General features: G+C 35.3%; 1 protein-coding gene and 1 non-coding gene across 2 annotated transcripts in view; both read right to left on the bottom strand.

Moving 5' to 3' along the window:
* LOC134649408 (acid sphingomyelinase-like phosphodiesterase 3a) overlaps nt 1-16,413 on the bottom strand; it is a 93,034-nt gene extending 76,621 nt beyond the window's left edge. Inside the window, exon 1 of the mRNA XM_063504158.1 lies at nt 16,201-16,413. The gene's annotated coding sequence lies outside the window, so the exon portion shown is untranslated. The remainder of the gene's footprint in view (nt 1-16,200) is intronic.
* On the bottom strand, nt 6,750-6,822 carry Trnas-gga (transfer RNA serine (anticodon GGA)). The gene has a single exon. It is a non-coding gene; the product is annotated as a tRNA-Ser (tRNA).
* Nucleotides 16,414-27,138: the final 10,725 nt, after the last annotated feature.

The raw sequence follows: 27,138 nt of genomic DNA, 5'->3' as shown, positions 1-27,138 counted from the left end.
CTCGTGGACTATTATTTTTAACACGCTTTTATTAGGTTGACCTGTATGTAACTAACATGTAATGGGTAATGGAATCTTGCAAGTTAAATTTGATCCACTTCCCGGTTTCCGATTGAGCTGAAATTTTGCATACACATGTGTAAAAATAACAACACCTTGAAGATATTTATCCATTTATTTTCTTGTCTTCTTCCAATTCACAATAATCTCTTCTCTTGACAACCGCCTGCTAGCACGACTCAACCACCAAAGAGAGCTGTCCGCCAAGTGTCTTTCTTTTTATACCCAACCAATAACAGTCTTCAATTTCAAACTACCCTTAACTTTAAAAACTTATTAAGTAGGTATGCTAGGTCTTATTTCAAACTACCCGTAACTTTAAAAACGAATTAAATAGGTATGCTAAATACCAAAAACCCTACACTCGTCCATCCTGACTCCGTGTATGTCCTCATACACGTGCCAGGTGGAAACCCTACACTTGGCCGACAGACTACGTATACTACTTAACAGTGGATACACTAATCGCATAGGATACGAAACAGTTTCAATCAGGCATCAGCATGTCAAAATCTCAAAAACATCATCTAAATAACCTTTCGTATGCCTGCCACACAATTTGGACTAGAATTTACAGTTTCAAGGTTATTAATTCAGTGGTAAATTTTGACTAAAGCATACGAAGGGTTAAAATTGTTACTCTTCTGCCGGAGACATCCTGCTGGAGACGGCTCGCACCGGACTCTGGCGGCGCGAGGCGGGCTCCTGCTGGAGACGGCTCGCACCGGACTCTGGCGGCGCGAGGCGGGCTCCTGCTGGAGACGGCTCGCATCGGACTCAGGCGGCGCGAGGCGGGGGACGCCGGTAGAGGTGCGGCGCTCAACTTGCTAAAAATATCCAACATTGGGTTAATAATCACAACAGTGTACACCTTGACTAGTAATTCAGGGTAACAGATCATTAATTGCCATTTATTATTCGATTTTCATGAGTAATGATCATCTCTATCTGCAGGTAGATAGTACACGAACCAATTAAATTCTCGTGACTGAAACAACAGAGTACACGAACCAATTCAATTCTCGTGACTGAAGCACTATCAATCTTCCTGCCATATATAATATGAACCAGTTCAAATCTTTTCTAAAATGGTAGTACTTAGCTGTGTCAGCACACGAATCAAATCAAATTCTCGTGGCTTCAACATCATTTTCTATTATCATGTCAAGAAATCTTCAATTATAAACCTCACTCTTGAGACAGGAATATTTCCCGAGAACCTTTCAGTAACTTTAACCCTGACTATAATTTATAAAATATTACTATGATGAATCACAGCGATAATTAAGTAATTATTGTGTACAACTTGACCTATTATGTTCCCATTATCAATGCATTAATCATCTGGTACTAAAAACCTATACCTAATAGCTCCCCTCCCAATGTTTTCAGAGAAGGTCGTATATTCTAGCTTGTTAGGATTTATCCAAGCTGACAAAGTACTTAGTCCATCAATTGCAAGGCGCGTTGGGATTTTCAGACTATTAGATTTTTTTATAATATGCATATTGTTTTATGAAAGACTTGAACAGTATATTAATTCACTAAACGTCTTTACAGCATACCAAATCCCGCAGTTCGGGAATAAACATAGCACCTAAATAGGCGTGTTTCCGCAGAAAAAGGACCAGTAACATTTTCTCTACACGTTGAATTAAATAAATTATACGTTTTAAATGTTACATGGCAGACATAAACGATAGAACTGCAAAAACTTGATGTTTTACCTATCCGTACCTTCCGACTTGTTCTAGAATACAATCAAAAATGTATACCATGGAATCGCATATTTTGTAACTGAAATATGGTATCATTTAACTACTGGGGTGATTACGACGACGTTGTAATTATGTTTAGGTTGTAAGAAAACTGCCCACGCAACATGTATCACCAATATCCACTCAGAGATTTCTTCAAGGAAATACTTGCGTTAATTGAGATCTACATACTGGAGCTTCGCCTTTTTGTAAACATAAAATATTAAGAATAAATCTTTTAATTACGATTTGCGCACTAGTATAAATATAATTATCAAATTTCAAGTTCGGCAATAAGTAAAAGTATAAAAGTGAATTCTTTACCGCAATACGTGTCTTTAATAACCTCCCAGTTGAAATTAATATCTCTTATTATTAAATTATCTCTTTTAAAAACTGCCTCAATGGTAATCTACTATTATTTGACGAGTTTTTTATAGTTCATGCATTATTTAATATATCAGCTTATCTAGTAATGAGATAATGTTTATTATTGTACATCTATTTTTATCAAGTCTTAAACATAATATTTAAACATAAAAATATAACCAATAAGAGGCCATCAATCCTCCTCGATCTCGGTTTAATTGTAGTGAGTTCTACAGGTTCAACCATGCACTCTTCATTATCGCTTATATTAAAATCATCATATTAAAATCATTTCAATGTAATGCTGCAACATTAACTGCAGTAACCTATGAATTAAAAATATGATTCAATAATTCAATGATTCAATAATTCAATAATTCAACGATTCTACAATTCAATAATTCAACGATTCTACAATTCAATAATTCAACGATTCTACAATTCAATAATTCAACGATTCTACAATTCAATAATTCAACGATTCTACAATTCAATAATTCAACGATTCTACAATTCAATAATTCAACGATTCTACAATTCAATAATTCAACGATTCTACAATTCAATAATTCAACGATTCTACAATTCAATAATTCAACGATTCTACAATTAATTCAACGATTCTACAATTCAATAATTCAACGATTCTACAATTCAATAATTCAACGATTCTACAATTCAATAATTCAACGATTCTACAATTCAATAATTCAACGATTCTACAATTCAATAATTCAACGATTCTACAATTCAATAATTCAACGATTCTACAATTCAATAATTCAACGATTCTACAATTCAATAATTCAACGATTCTACAATTCAATAATTCAACGATTCTACAATTCAATAATTCAACGATTCTACAATTCAATAATTCAACGATTCTACAATTCAATCAACCAACGATTCTACAATTCAATCAACCAACGATTCTACAATTCAATCAACCAACGATTCTACAATTCAATCAACCAACGATTCTACAATTCAATCAACCAACGATTCTACAATTCAATCAACCAACGATTCTACAATTCAATCAACCAACGATTCTACAATTCAATCAACCAACGATTCTACAATTCAATCAACCAACGATTCTACAATTCAATCAACCAACGACTCTACAATTCAATCAACCAACGACTCTACAATTCAATCAACCAACGACTCTACAATTCAATCAACCAATGACTCTATAATTCAATCAACCAATTACTATAATTCAAGCCCAATAACTATAATTCAAGCCCAATAACTATAATTCAAGCCCAATGACTATAATTCAAGCCCAATGACTATAAATTATGACTATAATTCAATCAACCAATGACTCGATCATTCAATAAACCAAACGACTCGATCATTCAATAAACCAAACGACTCGATCATTCAATAAACCAAACGACTCGATCATTCAATAAACCAAACGACTCGATCATTCAATAAACCAAACGACTCGATCATTCAATAAACCAAATGACTCTATAATTCAATAAAGCAAATGACTCTATAATTCAATAAAGCAAATGACTCTATAATTCAATAAAGCAAATGACTCTATAATTCAATGAAGCAAATGACTCTATAAAGCAAATGACTCTATAATTCAATAAAGCAAATGACTCTATAATTCAATAAAGCAAATGACTCTATAATTCAATAAAGCAAATGACTCTATAATTCAATAAAGCAAATGACTCTATAATTCAATAAAGCAAATGACTCTATAATTCAATAAAGCAAATGACTCTATAATTCAATAAAGCAAATGACTCTATAATTCAATAAAGCAAATGACTCTATAATTCAATAAAGCAAATGACTCTATAATTCAATAAAGCAAATGACTATAATTCAATAAAGCAAATGACTCTATAATTCAATAAAGCAAATGACTCTATAATTCAATAAAGCAAATGACTCTATAATTCAATAAAGCAAATGACTCTATAATTCAATAAAGCAAATGACTCTATAATTCAATAAAGCAAATGACTCTATAATTCAATAAACCAAATGACTCTATAATTCAATAAACCAAATGACTCTATAATTCAATAAACCAAATGACTCTATAATTCAATAAACCAAATGACTCTATAATTCAATAAACCAAATGACTCTATAATTCAATAAACCAAATGACTCTATAATTCAATAAACCAAATGACTCTATAATTCAATAACCCAAATGACTCTATAATTCAATAAACCAAATGACTATAATTCAATAAGATACTCGATACTCGATACTCGATACTCGATACTCGATACTCGATACTCGATACTCGATACTCGATACTCGACCAATAAATAAACAAAGCAACAAATCAATCAATTCACAGAAAATGTGCCGTTAATGAGCTAATTATTGTCCAATTTTGTTTATAATCAAATGGCATTATAAATGTGGAGCTTCCTTGCAGTTCAAATAGAAATCACAAAAGTTGGTCAAAGGTCTGACCGGCTGAGAACCACTCATAGATCGTATCTATTATTTCGTAAGATAAGATATATACGCGTTATTATATCGCATTGACATATTTAGGCAAAAATTTCTCATAATTGGTACACAAGTAATAGTTTCTATCGGTTCATCAAATTTATTTTTCTCAACTTATCCTCTGGCAATATATTCATCTTATACTTATGTTATATGTGCTAGATGTCGATGAACGAGATGAAGTCAAGCAATTCACGGTATCTAACACACATTACCATATCAAATCATTCATAATATAATAGTAAAAGTAGGTGTACATGACCTGATGTCCAGTGGCGCGTGCCTCTCGCTAAGGCTGTCGAAGCGGGGTTACTCCCGACTTTCACAACAGGACTCTGCTTCGGTCTGGATTCCTTTTTCACTGCCGCTGTTATTCCAGCTACATTCCCTTTCGCGAAGACCGAGGCTTCTGGTGTTCGCAAGCGCCGTTGATCATCATGAGTCATCGTCAGCCATATTCTCCAACAACTCGGCATGAAACGTAAAAGTATCCGGTGTTACATATACCTATATACTATATCATAATACCTTATAAACTATAAAGGAATTATATGACAAAATAACGTTTAATGGTAGTTCAAATTATAAACATTCATTTATCTCAAAAACTATGCGTCGTAGCAAAAAAAATGACTCAAAATTCAATGCCCCGTTTGCATAGTAAGCCATCTACTTATATTCCACAAATTTTAACATTAAGGATCAAAATCAAAACTCAAAATCTTCAATTAAATTGCGAGACCTGGTTATAAATCATAAATATCAATTTATCTCTGAAACTATGCGCCGTAGTGAAGAAATAATGAAAATTAAGGCACCCTTGAATACCCCAACCAACACATATCAAGACCCACGTGTTGACATATTCTGCCTAATTCCCACATGTGTGTGGGTAAGTAAGTAGCAAAGAAGTTAATAACTACAGTCACGTATCTATTTATTAAGAAGAACACGTGTACAGCTGTCGGTGGCATGGTGGTTAAATACTTTGAATTCTCGACCAACTGACGCATATATTCTTATGATTACACATTGATATTATGTCCATTTAATTACATTTATGGGTCAAACTAACCTAAGTTTAACTGATATGCAATTAGATAGCCTATAATCATAATCATCATAATATTATTAATAAATGATGCAGGTACTCATTTAAATTAAATAAAAATGTTACCAGTACCATATTTCTTACGTAATCCATTAGAATTTCGTATAGTTAATTAATTATCTCCAAGCTCAGAATTAAGGGTCATGTTATCAGTTATCTCACTAAATCAATAAGTAATAGCAGTAGGCGTGTACTTACGTTCTGCACACTTCTGAAGTGTAAAAATAACAACACCTTGAAGATATTTATCCATTTATTTTCTTGTCTTCTTCCAATTCACAATAATCTCTTCTCTTGACAACCGCCTGCTAGCACGACTCAACCACCAAAGAGAGCTGTCCGCCAAGTGTCTTTCTTTTTATACCCAACCAATAACAGTCTTCAATTTCAAACTACCCTTAACTTTAAAAACTTATTAAGTAGGTATGCTAGGTCTTATTTCAAACTACCCGTAACTTTAAAAACGAATTAAATAGGTATGCTAAATACCAAAAACCCTACACATGTAAGTCTGGTGACAATGCAATATTATGGTACCATCGAGCTGATCTGATGATGGAGGCAGGAGGTGGCCATAGGAACTCTGTGATGAAACAACGCAACCTAATTGTGTTAGGGGTTTTTAGAATTGTCTCGATGAGTATTAGTTGTCTGTCGTAAGAAAAGTACAGTCAGCGATAAAAGCGTGTACCAAAAATTAAATTTTTGCCAAAAACTTATTATGGACCCAGTTAATTTCAAAACTTAAATACTTGACAAATACATACAACAATTACAAAAGTAGCAAAAAATATAAGCCCAACAGGACAATTCGAATGTAGGTACACCTGACATCAAATCGATATTTGAATCATATTCGAGGTCGATATCTGTTTGAGGGTTTCTTAAATTATAAACTGAAATAAATGTCATATATTAAAGAAAAAGTGACGAAGCCCTCCAGTGGCGAAGGCCGGATTCGAACCGGCGTCTTTAGCAATCCGGGCTAACGCCTTGAACCCCTAGGCCACCTCGCCACTCAAACACAAATCAAAATATTTAATAAAATAATTTGATTTGTTCCCAAAACTTTACGTAACCCAACACTTAAAGTTTTAGAATTATTTAGTACTTAGCAGAAGTCCTTTAAACTCAAGTAAGTTTTTTTGGCAGTTCTCAGAATATGCGTAACTCAACAACAAAGATTTAGTGAGAGTTATGTAGAAAAAATAGGAAAATAACTTAACCAAGCCGCAGGAAGGTACTAAAGGGGTTTGAAATAAGTTGTGGAATATGGACGAGGCACGTCTAGCTAGCCCTCAGTACGCAGATTTTTACCGAACTTCCATGTTTTTATTTGTAACGTGAAAACTGGGCGACAATAAAAATAATAAAAATAAACTAATGTTAATAACAATTTAGTCTTAAGTCATATTTGGTCTTAAGAAAAAAAAAATCACAACAACCCTTAAGATTTTCATAGGTGTGTTTACTTATGTGCATATTGTGTAGGGTGACTGCTATAACTATATCCAGTAACTACTGGCCACTACATAATAGTACCAGTAATTGGCCTAAGATAGATCAAAAGAAGTAACAACCCAAAAGAAACCTTATTGTTAAAAGTGGCCAATTACTATGTAGTGGCCAATAACTAAAGCAGTCACCCTATGCGATGTTTCTTTCACACATTAAAAAAAGGTTTTAGAGAACATTTTTGCTCTTAACCTAAGTATAACAATTTATCAGAGCTAATTTTAATTAACAAAATACGTACTACTCGGGACAGGCAATTTCGTCAAAAAGTAATTTCGTTGGTATTAAGCAACCCTTTACAAAATTATTACTTAACACCAAAGAGATTATTGTGAAGTTTAAGGTACTGTTAGATAATTTAAAGTTGGTAACTAACTAAAACGTTAAGACGATGTAACTATTAAGTTCAAAACTAAGTTCGTACTCAAAAGCACATACTCTGTTTTTGGGTATTGTCTTATTTAAAATACCTATGTAAAAAGGTCTAAAAAAATGTAGTGGACTTGGCTTAACTTGACTTCACTTGTTTGTCACCGACGCGGTACAAAAATACCATAAGTTTTCGTAACTCGGGGGAAGTTTTTTAGGACATGGTGAAATTGCGATTATATAGTTGGTCAAACCAATTTTTCATTAAATAGAAATTTTTCAGTAAATATTAGGAACAAAAAAAACTATACCTACTCATCTTTTTCTTTTGGGTGCCAATACTAGTGTAAGACAAAGATAGTATATGATTCTCTATGTCTATGTTTGAAATGAGACAGTCCTACCTTTGACAAACTATATTTGTATAATACAATAGGAAACTTTATACATATACACCAAAATTAATCAAAATCTGAGGAAAAAAAACTACGACAGAATGAAAATCGGCCTTTACCTATAGTGTAACGAGGCCGACTGTGCCCAGCAGTGGGACGTATGCCACTGGTAAAGTTGAGGTGATGATATATTAAACAGGCTCTCATATTTTAAGACGCTCAACAAACGTAATTATTTACTCCGTAGACTTATTTACAAAATATCACCCACGTTGACACTCAACGTTCCTAAGGTAAATCCCGGGTGCGTGTGACATATTCAATGTCGCGTAAGTACCTATTCCCATGGCTTTCAGCTGTTCGGTTTTTTTGCGTCTGGTTTATCTAAGCTACGTTTAGATAAACCAAACGCTAAAAAACCGAACCAGTGTAATCTAATCTAATACCTTTAAACGAGCAATTCTTGTTTATTTATTTATATGTATATTTATTTATATATATACAGGGTGTCTCATTTAAATCGGTCAGTATGGGAAAGTCTGAAACTATAAGACATACGAAAATCTGTTCTTAGGAACCATGTCATCGATTTTAATAACAAGAAAAACTGCATTCATACATTTAAAAAAACCTGTACTCAGCTCGGGAATCGAACCCGGACGTTTTGAAAAATAAAACGAAAACTATTTCTATTCAGATATCGATTGTGTAAGTCTTAAGCAGTAAATTTTCTAAAATGTCAGTCTATATCTCAGTCTAAAGTCAACGAGACAGTCAGATATTTTAGATGTTAAGTTAAATGGAGTCAGTATAAATCAAGTAGATGTGGTTAAATTTTTGGGTATACATACGAGGGGTATTCAAAATATTCTCGGTATGAGAATGAAAACAAACAAGTACGAAAAGTTTGATATTTTTATTTTTCAATATACTCCCCCCCTATGTTCATACACTTAAAAGATCGATCAATTATTTTTTTTAATCCCTCGTAAAAATATTTTTTATCTTTCGTGTAAAAATGCTCCTCCACTGCCGCCTTCAATGCTTCATCGTCAGAAAATTTATTTCCACGCAGATCCTTTTTAAGATTGGGGAGCAAAAAGAAGTCGCTGGGGGCTAAGTCCGGACTATACGGTGGGTGAGTAACAGTTTTAAACCCACGTTCAACAATAGCTGCCTTGGCAATATGAGCAGTATGGACGGGGGCGTTGTCATGCAGAAGCAGAATACCTTTGGTTAACTTTCCTCGCCTCTTTTCTTTAATTACATACTTTAATTGACGTAGAATGTTAGCGTAGTACTGTCCTGTGATATTTACACCTTTTTCTTTATAATCGATTAGTAATACTCCTTCACAATCCCAAAATATCGTGGCCATGACCTTGCCAGCTGAAGGGATGACCTTCAACTTCTTGGGATGAGCTGAACCCTTAATGTGCCACTGCATGGACTCTTGTTTACTCTCTGGGTCATAATGATGAACCCAGGTTTCATCTCCAGTAACTATTCTTTGCAGCACCTCATCAGGATTTTCACCGCACAGGTCAATAAAATCGGAACAACAAGCTACACGCATGTCTTTTTGAAGCCGAGTCAGCATTCGCGGAACCCATCTTGCACTTACTTTTGACATATTAAGATGGTCATGTATAATATCATGTACGGTACCAATAGAGAGATTGGTTACTTGTGCTATAGATTTTACCTTCACTCGACCATCTTCCAATATAAGTTTTTCCACTTTATCAATATTTTCTTGTGAAGTAGCTACTACAGGCCGGCCAGGTCTAGGGTCATCTTCAATACTCTCCCTTCCGCGTTTAAACTCGCTTGACCACTTTTGAATGGTAGATAAAGAAGGAGCAGACTCACGGTAAACACAATCCATTTCCTCTTTTATGGTTTTTTGATTTTTACCCTGTTTTGTCAAGAATTTTATCACGCATCGATGTTCTAATTTAGTTAACATTGTCAATTCGCACAGAATGTTCATGTTTGTTCAGCAATTGCAGAAAAACAAAAGACTATCTCGGTTCGAATTATACTTTTTTTTAATGTCAATGAATAAACCTTAGCGGCCAGTAACGAAAGAAATTTTAGAAGAGGTCGTAAGATATCAATACCGAGAATATTTTGAACGCCCCTCGTATACTTAGACTCACAATTAAACTGGAAACACGAAGTGCATCATGTAAACATTTCGATGAGTTCTGCTTGCTATGCGCTCCGTAGTTTGAGAGACGAACTTACAATAAAACACTTGAAGATGGTATATCATTCGTTAGTAGAGTCAAAGCTTCGGTACAGCATTAAACTATGGGGCAATGATTATAAATACAATGCAGACTCTGCATTCAAGATGCAAAAATGGGCTATTCGTACCATAGTTAGAATCTCGCAAAGAGATTCTTGCGTGGATCACTTCACCGAACTTAAAATCTTGCCAGTGCCGTCCCTGTCTTGTCCTGCTCTCTGATCTAATAAAACATTTACATCAGGTTGAAAACCAGAGCAAAAGAGAGAGCAGGCTCTTGTCTAGAAGAAAAGACATCCCCAATAAGATTATAGCCAAGTTCAATATACCGAAGCATGCTGCTTGTGTCCAGGCTATTCAATTATTTAATAAATTACCGATCGAGTTGAAATCCATAGTAGATCATTGTATTTTTAATGCAAGGCTTAAAGCGTTTCTTTTAAGGAAGTCCTATTATTCTGTCCAGGACTTTATTAATGATAATAATCTTTATTGACTAAACCTACAACCTACATACCAAATCTGTAAATATTATTAAGTTTGTAAATAATTGTTATAGTTGCATGATATTATTTAAGTTTTATTTTTATTTTTTATTTAAATTTTCAATTTTAATTATAATTTATATTCATATACAATGTAAATTGTGACTGAATAAAAAATGAAATGAAATGAAATGAAAGTGAATAAAATGCATTGTTTTCATATTCTTTAATTTATTTTAGTATGTGTTCGAAATGACCACCGCCTTATTTTTATTATTTTGAGTACAGGTTTTTAAAAATGTATGAATGCAGTTTTTCTTGTTATTAAAATCGATGACATGGTTCCTAAGAACAGATCTTCGTATGTCTTATAGTTTCAGACTTTCCCATACTGACCGATTTAAATGAGACACCCTGTATATATATATTTCGGGGATCTCTGAAACGGCTCTAACGATTTCGATGAAATATGCTACATCTTTTCGGGGGCGATAAATCGATACTAGCTAAATATTATCTCGGGGGAAACGCGCATTTTTGAGTTTCGATATATTGTTTTCCGAGCAAAGCTCGGTATCCCAGATATTTGATCTTCAAAGATGACGCAAGCTAGAACGGTTCGGGTCCAGGCTGAGGCGTCCGACAATTCGTTTTCTATAGAAAACATTAAGGGTCGGTTGCACCAAACTGATTGTCATCGTTAAAGAGTTCGCAAAATTGTATTGTGTGGAAAGTTTCATAGTGGACCGCCGCGGCGCGCCGGGTGACGTTGATCAGTCTGTCAAGTGCGGATGGTGCAACTGGCACTAAGTGATCACCGATCACCCAACACAGTAAACAAAGTACCGCTCTGACGTGATGCATAATATGTTCCGTAATTTTCTACCTTCATGTGTCACCTTACCTGTACCTTCATATACCTACAATTATGTCATCATGTCAATCAAGATGTGACACATACTTGTAACCAAGATGTAACAATATTACGTTATCGGACGACGATAAAACATCAAGAGAAAAGATGGCAAATAATACACCCATTTTTTTCTCTGAACCTGAAAATGTTGGAGTCGTTCTACGATTCAACAGCAGAAAAAACTGTATACGAACGCCGGTTTTGTTACTTTCAGATTCAAATTAATCAGATGGAAAAAATATATAAAAATTATAGAATTGCGTTAATATATATATATATATATATATATATATTTAATTCAGATAACAAGATCCATACATTACAAATTAAATTAAACTAAAACTATAATGTTTGTTTGTTGTTGTTTGTAATGTTTGGGACAACTCGATATCCATTTCTGAATCACAGAACGATCGATTTTGGGTACAAAAAAATCAAAACCTTCTGCGATTATCAGTGGATTAGAATCTAAGTGGTTCTTATGCTACTGTTGTAACACATTAATCGATCTAAAATTCACCTTATAAAATAAATTACAATTAAATAAAAACTAAATTACAACTAACACAAATAGTCCCCCAGATCCGATCCCTGCGGAAGGGTGCCCATAATGCTGGCTACATTCCCCCGCTGAATGGCAACTCCGATTCTTTGGCCAAGGAATGAGCCAGCCCTAATAGGATCTCTGGTGGTGATGGTGTCAAGGAGCATCTTCTTTAAATCTTTATACAGACTAAGCGCATCCTGACACCAAGGTCCAAAAGTCTCAACCGCAAACGCCGCAAATAAGTGCGAATCTAAGTTAACAAATATGGATTAAAATATTTGTCTCTCATATTTGGGTGAATTGGAGGTCGTAATCTTCAATGGCAAAATGTGTTCAGATGGTCATACGTCATACTAAACAAATAGACTAACCACAAAATCGCGAAAAAGAAAAGTAAGAGACGCTTTAGTAAAGTTAAGTAGACGAAACATTATAAAGAGGTAAGTACCTAAATATAATATTATATCCGATACGAAAATTTGGGAAAAGATAATATTATTATCTTTTTTCCCAAATTTTCGTATCGGTCCCATTGGAAACCTTGTTCAGTACACTCGCTTTTCCAGAGGTGCCGCCTTATATTATAAGCCCTGTGACATATTTTACACAATGTATGTCATATTTATTTACTCGGTGTCTAGCGAAAAATCACTCTTAACGAAGAATTGGAGGGAAATGTGAGTGAAAATAAACATATATTGTGTACTAAGTGCCTCGGAAATTGCCTTTATAAAGGGCGCCAAGTCTTTTTAAGTATACGATTTCAAGATAAGATGGTCATTTACGTTATAAATATTTTTGAAGACGGAGTATTTACCACATATATTTGTTTTGGCGAGTTACTGATATTGCGGCATAGTTGCAAACTCATTTTCAGATGTGTTCAGAGGTGGAGGTTTTATTACAGAACATGTGGTAGGTACCAAAAGTAATGATTCAGACTACGTGTCAAATACATCTACAATTCTCTCTACATGTAATTTTGAACACGAACTGTAGAAATAATTTACGTATAACATTGTTCTGTGTAAATATTTTTTTCTTCCTAAGAATTTGTTGTATGTAGTAGGTACTAACTTTACAATTTAATATGTATGTAAGGTATTTTTGGTATATACAGTTTCAGAACGAAAAATACTGTGACGATTTATCTAATAATAGGTAATATTAGCGATCTTCATCGCTAAATAACTTTGTCATGTATTTGGCCTAAAACTATATTATTGTGTAACTAAAAACATAAACCAAAACTAAGCCGCAAAACAGAACTTTTCCCACTTCAATTCGCCTGAAAAAACACGACGAAACCCCATGAGAAAAGCGCAATAAAGTAGGGCGCGCACCATTAGTTCAGTGGCCAACCTTCAAACCGACAAAGTTACGTCCACTTTACTTTTCACTTGGCAACAAAAAGAACTTTCCACCCGCTTACGAGGGATAGTGGTTACCTCTTTGAACTTCCAAACCTCAACAATGTTTGAGCGTTTTGAAGAATTTGAATTTAGGTTTAATATAAGGTGCATTTTGTTGTTGAAATAATTTTGATGAAAATTGTGTCTATAAAAGTGTTTTTAACGCATTCAGTGCCAAAAACTCGACTATCGCGTATTTTATGATTTTGTTCCCAGGAAGAACGACCCGATAGTCGGGATCGTGGTACTACAGCTTTATGATGGAATTTTTGTGGCCTGGCGCGGATGTCTTGTTTGGCTGGGTGGCAACGAATGTGTACTAACAATCATGAAAACTAGTAGGTGGCAGTGTGGGCGTTTCATTCACGTGTGAAGGTAACACGAGCTTAGTTATGTCTAGCGCCGATAATGTCAACAAAATGACAAAGGTAAACATTAATAATTATTGTAACGCTGTAAATTACGCTTGAGTAACATTTCTATTTGTGGGCTAGATTAGGACCGAAATCCATTTTCAGTAAAATTATTGAATAACAGATAACATTATGCGACAAGTCCCACAATAAGCTGAATGAGAATTGTGTTGTACTAAATAAGATAAACACCTAAATAGTTACCTAGAATGCTCATCATAAAATTAATAATGCCTAGTGACCGTTTAAATAAATACAACCTATCAATCATTCAATCAATCAACCTAAATAAATCATTATTTGTTTGACTATAAAATTTAATAATAATTAGATGTGATTAATCCTAATTTTTTTACTGTCATCATCATCACAATTTTAAGGGCCTGGCTCTTGTCGGTGGAGTAATCGCCATTCTGTTTTTCTCTCTGCCACTGTTTTGAGCTCCTGATACGTCACTACGTAACTATCTTTTACTATTTTTACTGTAACTATTAATATATAATAATCACTTTTTTGCTATCATTTGAATTAAGTAATAATTTTCTTTATTAATTAAGTTTATATTATTATGAAACATTTACTATACCTATTTTTTATCGATACATTTCTCTTAAAAGCGAATATAATTTTCGTCACAACGAAAAATAATCTGCACCGGTGCAGAGTGCTCAAAGTTAACGTTTTATTTTACAAGTAAACAATGGCTACGGAACAATTCTTAAAAGAAAATCGAATAAAATAACGCAGGAAAAGCTCGGGCTTAGTTCAGGAGAAATTGAAAATAGAAAATACACAATAAGCACTTGAAGTGGGTGGCTAGGCGTATTTTGCTAAAAGACTTCTACAATGTTATACCTACAGAGTGGAATATTTCTAGATACGGAGCTGCAAAGGATAGTGTTATCTAAGTGATATACAATCGAGTTATTATAATTGTAAAGGCGGATTAAAAAGTAAAACAAAATCATAAATAAGTTTTTAGCAAACATTTCATTTTTGGTACAAGCTTTTATCGCTGACTGTACTTTTCTTACGATAGACAACTAATACTCATCGAGACAATTCTAAAAACTCCTAACACAATTAGGTTGCGTTGTTTCATCACAGAGTTCCTATGGCCACCTCCTGTCTCCATCATCAGATCAGCTCGATGGTACCATAATATTGCATTGTCACCCGACTTACATGTGTATGCAAATTTTCAGCTCAATCGGAACCCGGGAAGTGGATCAAATTTAACTTGCAAGATTTGATTACAGACTGACAGACAACGGGACAGGTGAAAGTAATTAAAAGCTGGTAATATAAAATGAAATATTTTTATATCAGTGACAACCCTACAAAGTTATTTACATTTTAAATTGAAACATGACCTACAGCTAGGGTTGAAACATACAGATTTTTGCACTAATGTTTAACAAAGTGTATCTCAAAAACGGTTATAAATATTATCGTGATTAATAAGTGAAAAATAAAGTACTTACGTAGCGTAAACAATTCTCCTTTTGCATAAAAATCCCTTATTCTGTCCCATCCGATATAGGACTTCAGGACTATTGTCTGAGCGTTAAGATGAATTTTATCATTCAACAGGCTTCTCTCCTGTTCAGAATATTGTTCAATTTCTGAGAAAAACCTTCAATTTATGAAAGCTCCTAACAGAAGCTATAAAATTGATTTCACTATTTTGTTAATTAATTTACAAAACATTTGTCGACGTTCCGTTGATATTAATATAATTCTGATAAAACCATTTTAGTTATCGATATGCAATTTTTTCTCTTTATAATGAGTGTTTTATTTGAAATACATTCACAGCAAAAAATAAGATCGTTATTGATTAAGATAAATTATTATGTTAGGCTTGCCTTATAAAATACATCATTTTACATTTCAAAGCATTTGATAATTTACTAACATACCTACACCTTGTTTCATACAAATTTAATGGTTTTACATAAAACCCCATCAATATTTCAAAAACATAACCCCCCGCATAAAACAGGATCCACTCCGCGCAACCACATTTGTATTCCTTCCAATCATCACCTTAATCAAAAAACAACATTAAAGGCAAAATGAACTCACGAATTACGTATTCCATCTGCGTAAAGTCAAATCTTGTACACCATAAAACAAACACCGTTCACGATCGGGACACTCGCGCGCGCTGCGACGCGTCCACACCGCAAGGCGGCCTGCGGGCGAATGCTGGCAGGTGTGAGCTGTAGGTTGTTTATAGAGACGATATTAATTACGTATTGTGATGTGTAAAATGCCTATTGTAAAATACCTTTTGATTAAGATGGTTTATACTTATATATTACGGCTGGTTGCAAATTTAGTTGAACATGTTTTTTTATTTGATGAGCATTGTTCGAAAAAACGCTTGTCAAGATATTAGGTATTTGTGATGTGTAAAATTTCCTATTTTAAAATACCTTTTGATTAAAATGGTTTATTAAATATGGCTGGTGGCAAATATAACTAGACATTTTTGCGTTTTGATAAACGTTGTTCGGAAGAAGGCTTGTGAGTAAATGATGGAAGGTGCGAGAGATAACTTGTTTATATGGAGACGATATTAATTAGGTATTGTGATGTGCAAAATGCATATTTTAAAATACCTTTTGATTAGGATACTTTATATGGCTGGTGGCAAATATACTTAGACATTTTTTTTTAATTGATCAGCGTTGTTCGGAAGAAGGCTTGTGAGTAAATGATAGAAGGTGCGAGAGATAACTTGTTTATAGGGAGACGATATTAATTAGGTATTGTGAAATGGGTTGTTTATAGGGACGATATTAATTAGGTATTGTGATGTGTAAAATGCCTATTGTAAAATACCTTTTGATTATTGTGGTAGTGGATATAGACCAGGTACCTTTAGATGTAATTGTTTTTTTTTAATACATATATTTAATAAGCGCTGTGTGATAGAAATCATGTGGAAAATGGTATGTATTGATTAAATAGTTCTTGCTTGATTGTTTTATGGCTGGTTTATATTACTCTTTATATCATCTTATAATTGATAAGCGCTGTTCAAAAGAAGACTTGAAGATGAATGAAAATGGCAGGAGTCTCAGTAGGAAATTATATTATGTATAAAATACCTTTTGACATTATATCTATTGATTAACAGGGTTTATTTATGTCTCGTTATACTCGTAATATCTAATGATAATATTTGATAGAGTCCGTATAGACCGAATTTATTTTTTAAATAACCTTACCTACTTATTTTGAAAAAGCTTACCAAACCCCCCCGACGCAAATGTGCCCATCACGCTCTCTTCGTTGCCGCGCTGGATAGTGAACTGTAAACGTAACAAATGCGAAATAATATTTTATTAAATAAAAAAAATAAAATAATAGTTATTTTCGATACAAGTGCGAAAAAGAGGAAATTCGAAACAAGTGGCGATAAATTAAAACACGACCGAAGGGAGTGTTTTAAATCGACACGAGTTGCGAATTACCTATTTGCACGTGTATCGAACAACGTTTTACAGTAAGTACATATAGCACTTTAAAGTTTCGACATACGCACGAAAAGTGCTATTTCACGCACTAGTGCGGAAAAGTAGCCCCATATGTACTGTAAAATCCATTTATTCATCATTAAAAGGCATTACAATCAGGGGAGGCAAAGTGATTTTCACTTGAAAGGTTAATAAATTAGAGTGGGATTATCGAATATTTGTTATCAATATGGATAGAATTTGATCTAAATAAGTAAGTATTGTGTGTTGTTTTATTATCGAGTGGAAATTGAAGTTTGTAAAAATATTTTGTATATCAATTCAATGTTAATATATATAGGCATATCGTGAAACGTGAAAATCTTTGACCCGTTCCCTGAGTCGACGGAGCCCCGCTACGCGGGGCTCCTATTTCTGGGCAGTTTGCCCTTCGGGCATCTAAAGCAACCTAACGAACCTATCCTACCTATATATTGGGTTAATGTCACTATCGTCAAAACATTACACAGGAACATTACGATCTGCGATCTTACGATCGGCCGACATATACCGCGGTATTCGGAAAACAAGATCCGTTCTAGACTAGAGAACGATACGATATGTACTAGATACGTTGTAGTTTACATTTCAACTAGTTCTCTTTTGCAGCTCAATTCGGGCAAAAATGTCACTCTTACGTTAAAATATCGTAATAATATCTTGTGGAAATTGTTCAGGAGTATCTAGAATCGCGGAAATGTCAAATTTGACAGGCTAGAAGTTTTCGTAGCATACCAAACTTTTACAGTTCTGGCTATAGAAAACAATATTCTATTGTGGTCAAAATTGCTTTATTCGGGATGCGTTTAGTTATGAAATTTCCGGTTTAACCAAACAAGTTTAAAGTATACAATACTAGCGACCCGCCCCGGCTTCGCACGGGTTAAAAAATTATACATAAACCTTCCTCTTGAATCACTCTATCTAGTAAAAAAAGAGTTGCACTCCGGGAGTGCCGACAGAAGTGAAAACTCAATGACTAGTCCAAAATGTCTGCAGCACTATGTATAATTGACCCATCCTCCTTTCTATTGAAAAACTTTAGTTCCGAAATTGCTCGTCAGTGAGCTTAAGTTTAAAATTCAAATAGAAATTGTAAAGTTACCTTGCAGACTTCGCATCTAAATATATTTGGTCATGATATTTTCAGTTTTATTCACCAGCACTAGAGTTCACTTTTATTAGCGATTTCATCAAGATGTAGCTTTTATAAGCATCATATCATAATAGTCTGCACATAGCTTTATGTCATACCATGTCTTATGTATCTAGCCTATAAACTCTCTGGTTGTAGTCTATGGTAAATTGACTTTTTCTAATAGCTGTCAGATAGCAATTTTCGGAGGCAAGACTGAAAAAGATATATCATTAATTTTCTTCTTGTGAACAAGCGATTATTACAATAAAACTGAAATTAATCAAGAACAAAGCTTTTATTCTTCAACTCAGAAGTGGGATTCAAGAGATTCACTCCACAAATCGCTCGGATGAAGGACAATTTGTTATTGTGTGACGCCAATACGCAAAACTCAATTGATGAGATAATATGGATAATACATCGAAATACGATGGCATCGCCTCGGAAAGGAAGTCACGATCACGTAAAACAAAACGAAATGACCGGGGCAAAGAAAGCCATTCAAGGCGAAGTAGAAAATCTGAAAGAAGAAGTCGTCGCGATCTCAGTGTACATACGCCGAGTTTACCCCAACCTGATGGTGAGAGCGGCGTTGAAGGAAGGCAGAGCAGATCACATGACCGTCAATCGCATCATTCTCGTCGCAGGCGTATAAGGAGTAGGAGTTATCACCGACGCGTCTCTTCGAGTGATGGTGGGCGGAGCAGCAGATCATGTGAGCGTCGGCGGCACCGTTCACGTCGTAGCCGTAAAAGGAGCCGCAGTCATCGACGACACTGTTCTAGTAGTGCACGGAGTAGCGAGTCGGAAGAGCATCTACGGCAAGACCCCGTTGACCGTCGAAGCTACCGTAAGAAGTCGAAACGCGGTCGAAGACAGCATTCGGACAAGGCGAGGAGGAGTCCAAGAGTCGAGAGCAGAGAGATGTCCCAGCAGGTGCAGTTGAGTGATGGTGATGAAGCTAACATGGTAAAAATGTTAACAGACTTAGTTAAAACACTAGCTAGGAAACGACCCGAAGGTAACAAATTCCCAATTTTAGGCAACGTTATTCCGGAGTTTGACCCAATGGTAAAAGGGCAAACAATACACATTTGGTTAAACAAAGTTGAGGAATGTGCGAAGTTATATCAATGGGGGGATGACCAAATAGTTCATTATGCTTTGCCAAAATTGGCAGGGGTCGCTCGCACTTGGTACCAGGCTCTCCCTACAATGTCGTTTTCATGGTGCGAGTGGAAAAAAAAGCTAATACAGTCATTTCCCAGTAGTGATGATTATGCAGAGCTCTTAAGCGAAATGTTGGCAAAAAGTTAAATATAATGACTCGGTAGAATTATATTACTATGAAAAAATTAACTTACTACACCGTTGTGAAATTACTGGTAAGCGAGCAGTTGCCTGCATGTTGCACGGGATAGAAGACCGTTCTATTAGACTTGGGGCAAAAGCTCTAAAATGTGAAGAGCCTGAGAAACTTTTAGAATATTTCCAATCGATAAGACATCAGTCCCGTGAGCAAGTTAAAAGTATGCAAGAAAGACGGTCTAATGTCCCGGGCACCAATCAGACAACAAATAACAAAATTACTAGACCACAAGCTAGTGGAACTACAGTAAAGACATGTTATAACTGCAAGGAGCCGGGGCATTACAGCTATAACTGTACTAAGAAACTACTGAAATGTTCATTATGTGGTTTACTAGGTCATGTTAGTGCCAATTGTAATAAACAAAATAACGAATCTAGCACTAAAAATAACAACAACATTATTGAAAAGACTGTTTTACAAATAAATCTAGGTAATATGAACGATGATAAATATAAAATACAGTTAAAAATTAATGGAAATGCTACAAATGCCTATGTGGATTTAGGAAGTCAGGGTACACTTTTACGTTACAGTGACGCAGTAAAATTAGGCATAACATGGGAAATTGATAATTTGCCCATTTTAAAAGGTGTAGAAGATCATATTATATTTCCGATCGGGAAAGTGAATTTAACATTAGAAATACAAGGAATTTCAGAGTGCACAGAGGTAATTATAGTTGAAGATAGTGTTATCAAGTATCCTGTGTTGGTCGGACATACTTTCACAGAGAAGCCAGGTATTACAATTATTAAAACATCAGATTCGTTGGTTTTCACACGCGACTATCAAACAAAACTAAATTTAACTTTACTAGATGACATAGTGATACAACCAAATATGACAATTGTTGCACCAATCGCATGTGACCAAAAGTATTCTGGTAAGGTTTATGTACATGGATCGCTACGGGGGTCACCTAGTCATAAATTCTGTTTGATGGCTGGTGAATACAGTATTAAGGAGGGTCGCGGTGGATTATTGTTATTAAATGTTTCAGATAATAATATTGCCCTTAAGGCAGGGACCTTGATTACACGTGCCTTATGCGTGAATAATGCCTTGTATGTTAACTTATTAAATATAGAGGGAACTGATTTCAAAAATAATTTTAACCATGGTGAACAATTAACTCAGGACGAAGTGACTCAGCTAAAACATTTATTAAAAAAATATGAATCTTGCTTTTCAGATAATTTAAAGGATCTTGGGCTCACTAATGTAACACAGATGCAGATAGAATTGACGGACGAAAAACCGGTTGTGTACCGTCCTTACAGACTTTCGTATATGGAAAGGGAACGTGTACGATCAATGGTACAGGAAATGCTGGACGCAGGTATTATTTGTGAATCTAACTCTCCTTACGCGAGCCCTATTCTTCTTGTGAAGAAGAAAACAGGCGAACATAGACTATGCGTTGACTACCGCGCATTAAATAGAATAACAAAAAAAGAGCATTACCCGTTACCATTGATCGATGATCAGCTGGATATGTTGTCAGGGCACTCGTTATTTATAACACTGGACTTAGCGTCTGGTTATTATCAAATACCCATCGCAGAGACCTCGCAGGATAAAAGTTCGTTTGTGACACCTGACGGACAATATAATTTCAAGCGTATGCCTTTCGGTTTAGCTAACGCGCCGTCCGTCTTCCAGAGAACAATGAACAGAATACTTACTAAATCACAACTTAAATACGCATTAATATACATGGACGACGTTTTGATCCCAGCCAACTCCTTTGAAGAAGGTATAAGTCGTTTAGAGGAAGTGCTTGACCTTCTACAAAGAGCTGGTTTGACCCTTAAGTTAAAAAAGTGTCACTTCTTTTACACTGAAATTGATTTTCTAGGATTTCGAGTTAACAGCGAGGGTGTTCGCCCTGGTACAAAGAAAACTGACGCGATATCCAAGTTTCCAACACCAAAGAATGTGCACGACTTGAGACGTTTCCTCGGTTTAACAAGTTTCTTTAGACGGTTCGTTAAGGGCTTCGCACTTATTGCGTGCCCGCTCACTGATCTTCTAAAAGCGAAATTTGAGTGGAGATGGGACGATGAGCACACAAAGGCATTTGAAACCTTAAAACAAAAACTAGTAGAGCGACCCATACTCGCTTTGTATAATGCCACTCTAGAGTCAGAACTACATACAGATGCATCTAAATATGGCGTAGCAGGTATTTTGATGCAACGTGGAACTGACGGATTACTTAGGCCGGTAGCATACTATAGCCGTAAAACGACAGCAGATGAACAGAAAATGCATTCTTTTGAACTAGAGACTTTAGCTGTCATAAGCTCATTGAGTAGATTCCGTGTATATCTTTTAGGCATACGATTTAAAATAGTCACAGACTGTGGAGCGCTACGAACTACACTGACGAAGAGAGATCTTATTCCTCGAATTTCTCGGTGGTGGGTGCAGTTTCAGGAGTACGACTGCGAGATTGAGTATAGAGCGGGTACCCAAATGGCGCATGTAGATGCTCTCAGTCGTGGTCCTGTGGCTGAGCCTACCCCCGAGGATGATACACATGTAATTGATATTCTACACGTTGACGTAAAAGACTGGATATCGACAGTTCAAAGTAACGACGACGAGATAAGTAGAATTAGAGAGGTGTTACAAGATAAAAATTCTAAAAGTGCAGCTGATATACATAAGAACTATCAGCTCAAAGGGAATTATGTATACAAAATTCTTGAAGACGGAATACGCTGGGTAGTCCCAAAGTCCGTGAGGTGGCAGGTCCTACGTATGAACCATGATGACGTGGGGCACTTTGGGTACGAGAAAACTCTAAGTAGAATCCGTGGTATATTCTGGTTCCCAAAGATGCGACGTTTCGTCAAAAAGTACGTAGAGGCCTGTCTCCAATGTGCTCATCATAAGAGACCTGGAGGATGTAAGGAAGGTATGCTCCACCCGATACCAAAATTGGAAATACCATTCCACACTCTACACGCAGACCATCTAGGGCCGTTCGTTCGCTCAAGGAGAGGCAACATGTATATTTTAGTGATAATAGACGCATTCACAAAATATATTAACATCAAAGCTATCCGCGATACAAAAACCACAACTGCCATTCGAGTCTTCAAAGAACATTTTAGTTATTTCGGTACACCCACCCGTCTGATAACTGATAGAGGATCTTGCTTTACGAGTACAAAATTTAAATCTTTTACAGAGAGTTTAGGCGTAAAGCATGTATTAAATGCAGTTGCCACACCAAGAGCGAATGGACAGGTGGAACGGTATAATCGAGTAATCACGGAAGCATTAAGCACCAAATGTCATGGCCAAAGTGATAGTTCCTGGGATGAACATGTAGGTAGTATACAATTAGGAATGAATACCACTTGGAACAAGGCAACGGGTAAAAGCCCTTCGGAACTCCTGTTCGGATTTAAATTGGTTACTTGTTCGGAAAACATACTAGGAAACGTAATTAACGAGACAATCGAACCATTGACAGACGACAGATTACAATCTATGAGATCAGAAGCTGGTGATTGTATACAAAGACAACAAGAAACTATAAAAAGGGCTTTCGATAAGAACAGAAAGACTGGTACAGAATATAAAGTAGGCGACTTAGTTAGGGTCGAGAGGAATGTCTTCGATAAAGATCTTGTAGGAAAATCCAAAAAGTTAACACCAAAATTGCATGGACCGTATCGTATAATGAAAATATTGCCTAATGATAGGTTTGTTGTGGAAGACACCCCACTTACAAAGAAAGGGAGCAAACGATACGAGAATATCGTAGCTTTGGACAAGATTTATCCTTGGTTGCACTTTAAAGATTTAGATAGCGAGGCCAGTGAAAACGACATTAGTGGCGGCGAAAAGTTTAGCGATAATGATGAATAGCGAATGAATGTAATTTATAACACGGTCTTATTCGTTATATAATGATTACTGAGATATAAAAATAATTGTGGTATTTTAAGGTAGTATCAAGTTACCAAACAAAGGTTGTGATTTTCCTAAGAGATGTGATGATAAATACATCACGGAGTATTGTGAGATTGAGCTAACTGTGATTATAGTCTATGTTATGGTAGTAGGTTATGTCGATTACAGATAATATAGATCTTGGCAGACTGCCTGGAACAGGCCGTAACGGTAGACTGTCTAGAGCAGGCTATTATAAATTAGATGATTAGGTATGTATCTTGGCAGACTGTTTAGAACAGGCTTTGATAGCAGCCTGACTTCTAAAGCAGGCCGTAATGGCAGACTGTCTAGACTAGTCTAGTCTAGAGCAGGCCATAACAAATTAAATTGATTAAGGTATGAATCTTGGCAGACTGTCTAGAACAGGCTTTGATAAGTCTGACTTCTAGAGCAGGCCGTGATGGCAGACTGTCTAGACTAGTCTAGTCTAGAGCAGGCCATAACAAATTAAATTATTAATTAGGTATGAATGGGCAGACTGTCTAGAGCAAGCTTTGATTACAGCCTGTCTTCTAGGGCAGGCCGTGATGGCAGACTGTCTAGACTAATCTAGTCTAGAGCAGGCCATAACAAATTAAATTATTACAATGATAAGGAATGAATCTCGGCAGCATGTCTAGAGCAGGCCATAACAATGTAGGTGGTGTGTTAGATAAACATTTTGGCAGACTGCCTAGAGTGGGCCTTAAATATTCGGATGACTAAAGGTAATCAGACTAACCATAACATTAGACGTACTTAAGTAACATGATAATGATGCATGTAAATGATACAATATTGTAATAATGGTTTACTACATGATAATTAGAAGTAAATTCATTGTTATTGTTAGAGTCAGATTGATCTCTTGTTAATAATAAGGTAAATTAAACTTGTGATATGTTATTACAATCTCATAGAGAGTTAGATTGATCTCTTGTTAATAATAAGGTAAATTAAACTTGAGATGTGCTATTACAATTGCATAGAGAGACAAAGACTTTAATAGACTATTATGTTTAGAAGTTTGAAACATAAATTACTGTTGTTTAAAGCGATATATTATATTGACACGGCTGAATGTGCCTGTGATAGATTACTATTGTTAAAGTCTAAATTTGTTACCTTTGATTGTTAAAGTAATTATAGATTTATATATAATTTAAAGTGAGAGGTCTCACTTATACTTTTAAAGGATGGCCGAGCTATAAGCATCATATCATAATAGTCTGCACATAGCTTTATGTCATACCATGTCTTATGTATCTAGCCTATAAACTCTCTGGTTGTAGTCTATGGTAAATTGACTTTTTCTAATAGCTGTCAGATAGCAATTTTCGGAGGCAAGACTGAAAAAGATATATCATTAATTTTCTTCTTGTGAACAAGCGATTATTACAATAAAACTGAAATTAATCAAGAACAAAGCTTTTATTCTTCACTTTATTGAATTATATTTGAGTGATATGAAGTTAGAATGTAACTGTGAGATCCTCGTATTTCGGCCCGTACAAGATTAGAACATTGAACTTTATTGCTTAATATAAAAGTCCAGTTTTAAATAATTTACCTGTTTAATACGTTATGACTAAAGTTCTTTGGTGAATAAAAACGAAACAGCAGGCTCAGGCATGCATTTTCGCCGCGCGGTAGAAAGAGAGGGTTACGTCTTACGCCTTACGGTCACGTGACACCTGTTACGAGTTTAACATCTTTTCCCAATCACAAAAAGTGCACAGCGGCGCTAAATAAGTTTTCACTTCAAAAAACCGCATCAAAATCCGTTGCGTAGTTTTAAAGATCTAAGCATACATACAGACAGAGAGACAGAGACTTTGTTTTATACTATGTAGTGATAGTCTAGTTTAGCATACCTCTATTCATTAATTTATGTACCTAACATCCATAATATTCTGAGCGGCTATTCTTATAATAACAGACGTTGAAATACTTATTTATCAGACATTTTATAAACGTTTTTGTTAAAGTGTTCCAAATTCGGTTTCAAACGGAAACTGCGTGAAATACATTTAAACACTCAAATTGAATCTGGACCCGCTGCAAATTAGTTATTTTTATTCTTTATTTTTATTTATTTTTTCTTATCAAAATATCGTTAAATTAATCACAAATATTTTAATTCTTCATTTTTATGCCGCTTTCTTTCTTTCTTTACGCCACTTTATCTTTTATGCTGCTTTTAAACTCAAAATAACTATAAATTTATTTTTCACTTACTTTATTATTATGTTTTTTTTCTATAGGTACGAGGGGTATTCAAAATATTCTCGGTATGAGAATGAAAACAAACAAGTACGAAAAGTTTGATATTTTTATTTTTCAATATACTCCCCCCCTATGTTCATACACTTAAAAGATCGATCAATTATTTTTTTTAATCCCTCGTAAAAATATTTTTTATCTTTCGTGTAAAAATGCTCCTCCACTGCCGCCTTCAATGCTTCATCGTCAGAAAATTTATTTCCACGCAGATCCTTTTTAAGATTGGGGAGCAAAAAGAAGTCGCTGGGGGCTAAGTCCGGACTATACGGTGGGTGAGTAACAGTTTTAAACCCACGTTCAACAATAGCTGCCTTGGCAATATGAGCAGTATGGACGGGGGCGTTGTCATGCAGAAGCAGAATACCTTTGGTTAACTTTCCTCGCCTCTTTTCTTTAATTACATCCTTTAATTGACGTAGAATGTTAGCGTAGTACTGTCCTGTGATATTTACACCTTTTTCTTTATAATCGATTAGTAATACTCCTTCACAATCCCAAAATATCGTGGCCATGACCTTGCCAGCTGAAGGGATGACCTTCAACTTCTTGGGATGAGCTGAACCCTTAATGTGCCACTGCATGGACTCTTGTTTACTCTCTGGGTCATAATGATGAACCCAGGTTTCATCTCCAGTAACTATTCTTTGCAGCACCTCATGAGGATTTTCACCGCACAGGTCAATAAAATCGGAACAACAAGCTACACGCATGTCTTTTTGAAGCCGAGTCAGCATTCGCGGAACCCATCTTGCACT

The sequence above is a fragment of the Cydia amplana genome, chromosome 7, assembly GCF_948474715.1.
Source record: "Cydia amplana chromosome 7, ilCydAmpl1.1, whole genome shotgun sequence".
NCBI lineage: Eukaryota > Metazoa > Arthropoda > Insecta > Lepidoptera > Tortricidae > Cydia > Cydia amplana.
This window is presented reverse-complemented; position numbering and strand designations above follow the sequence as displayed.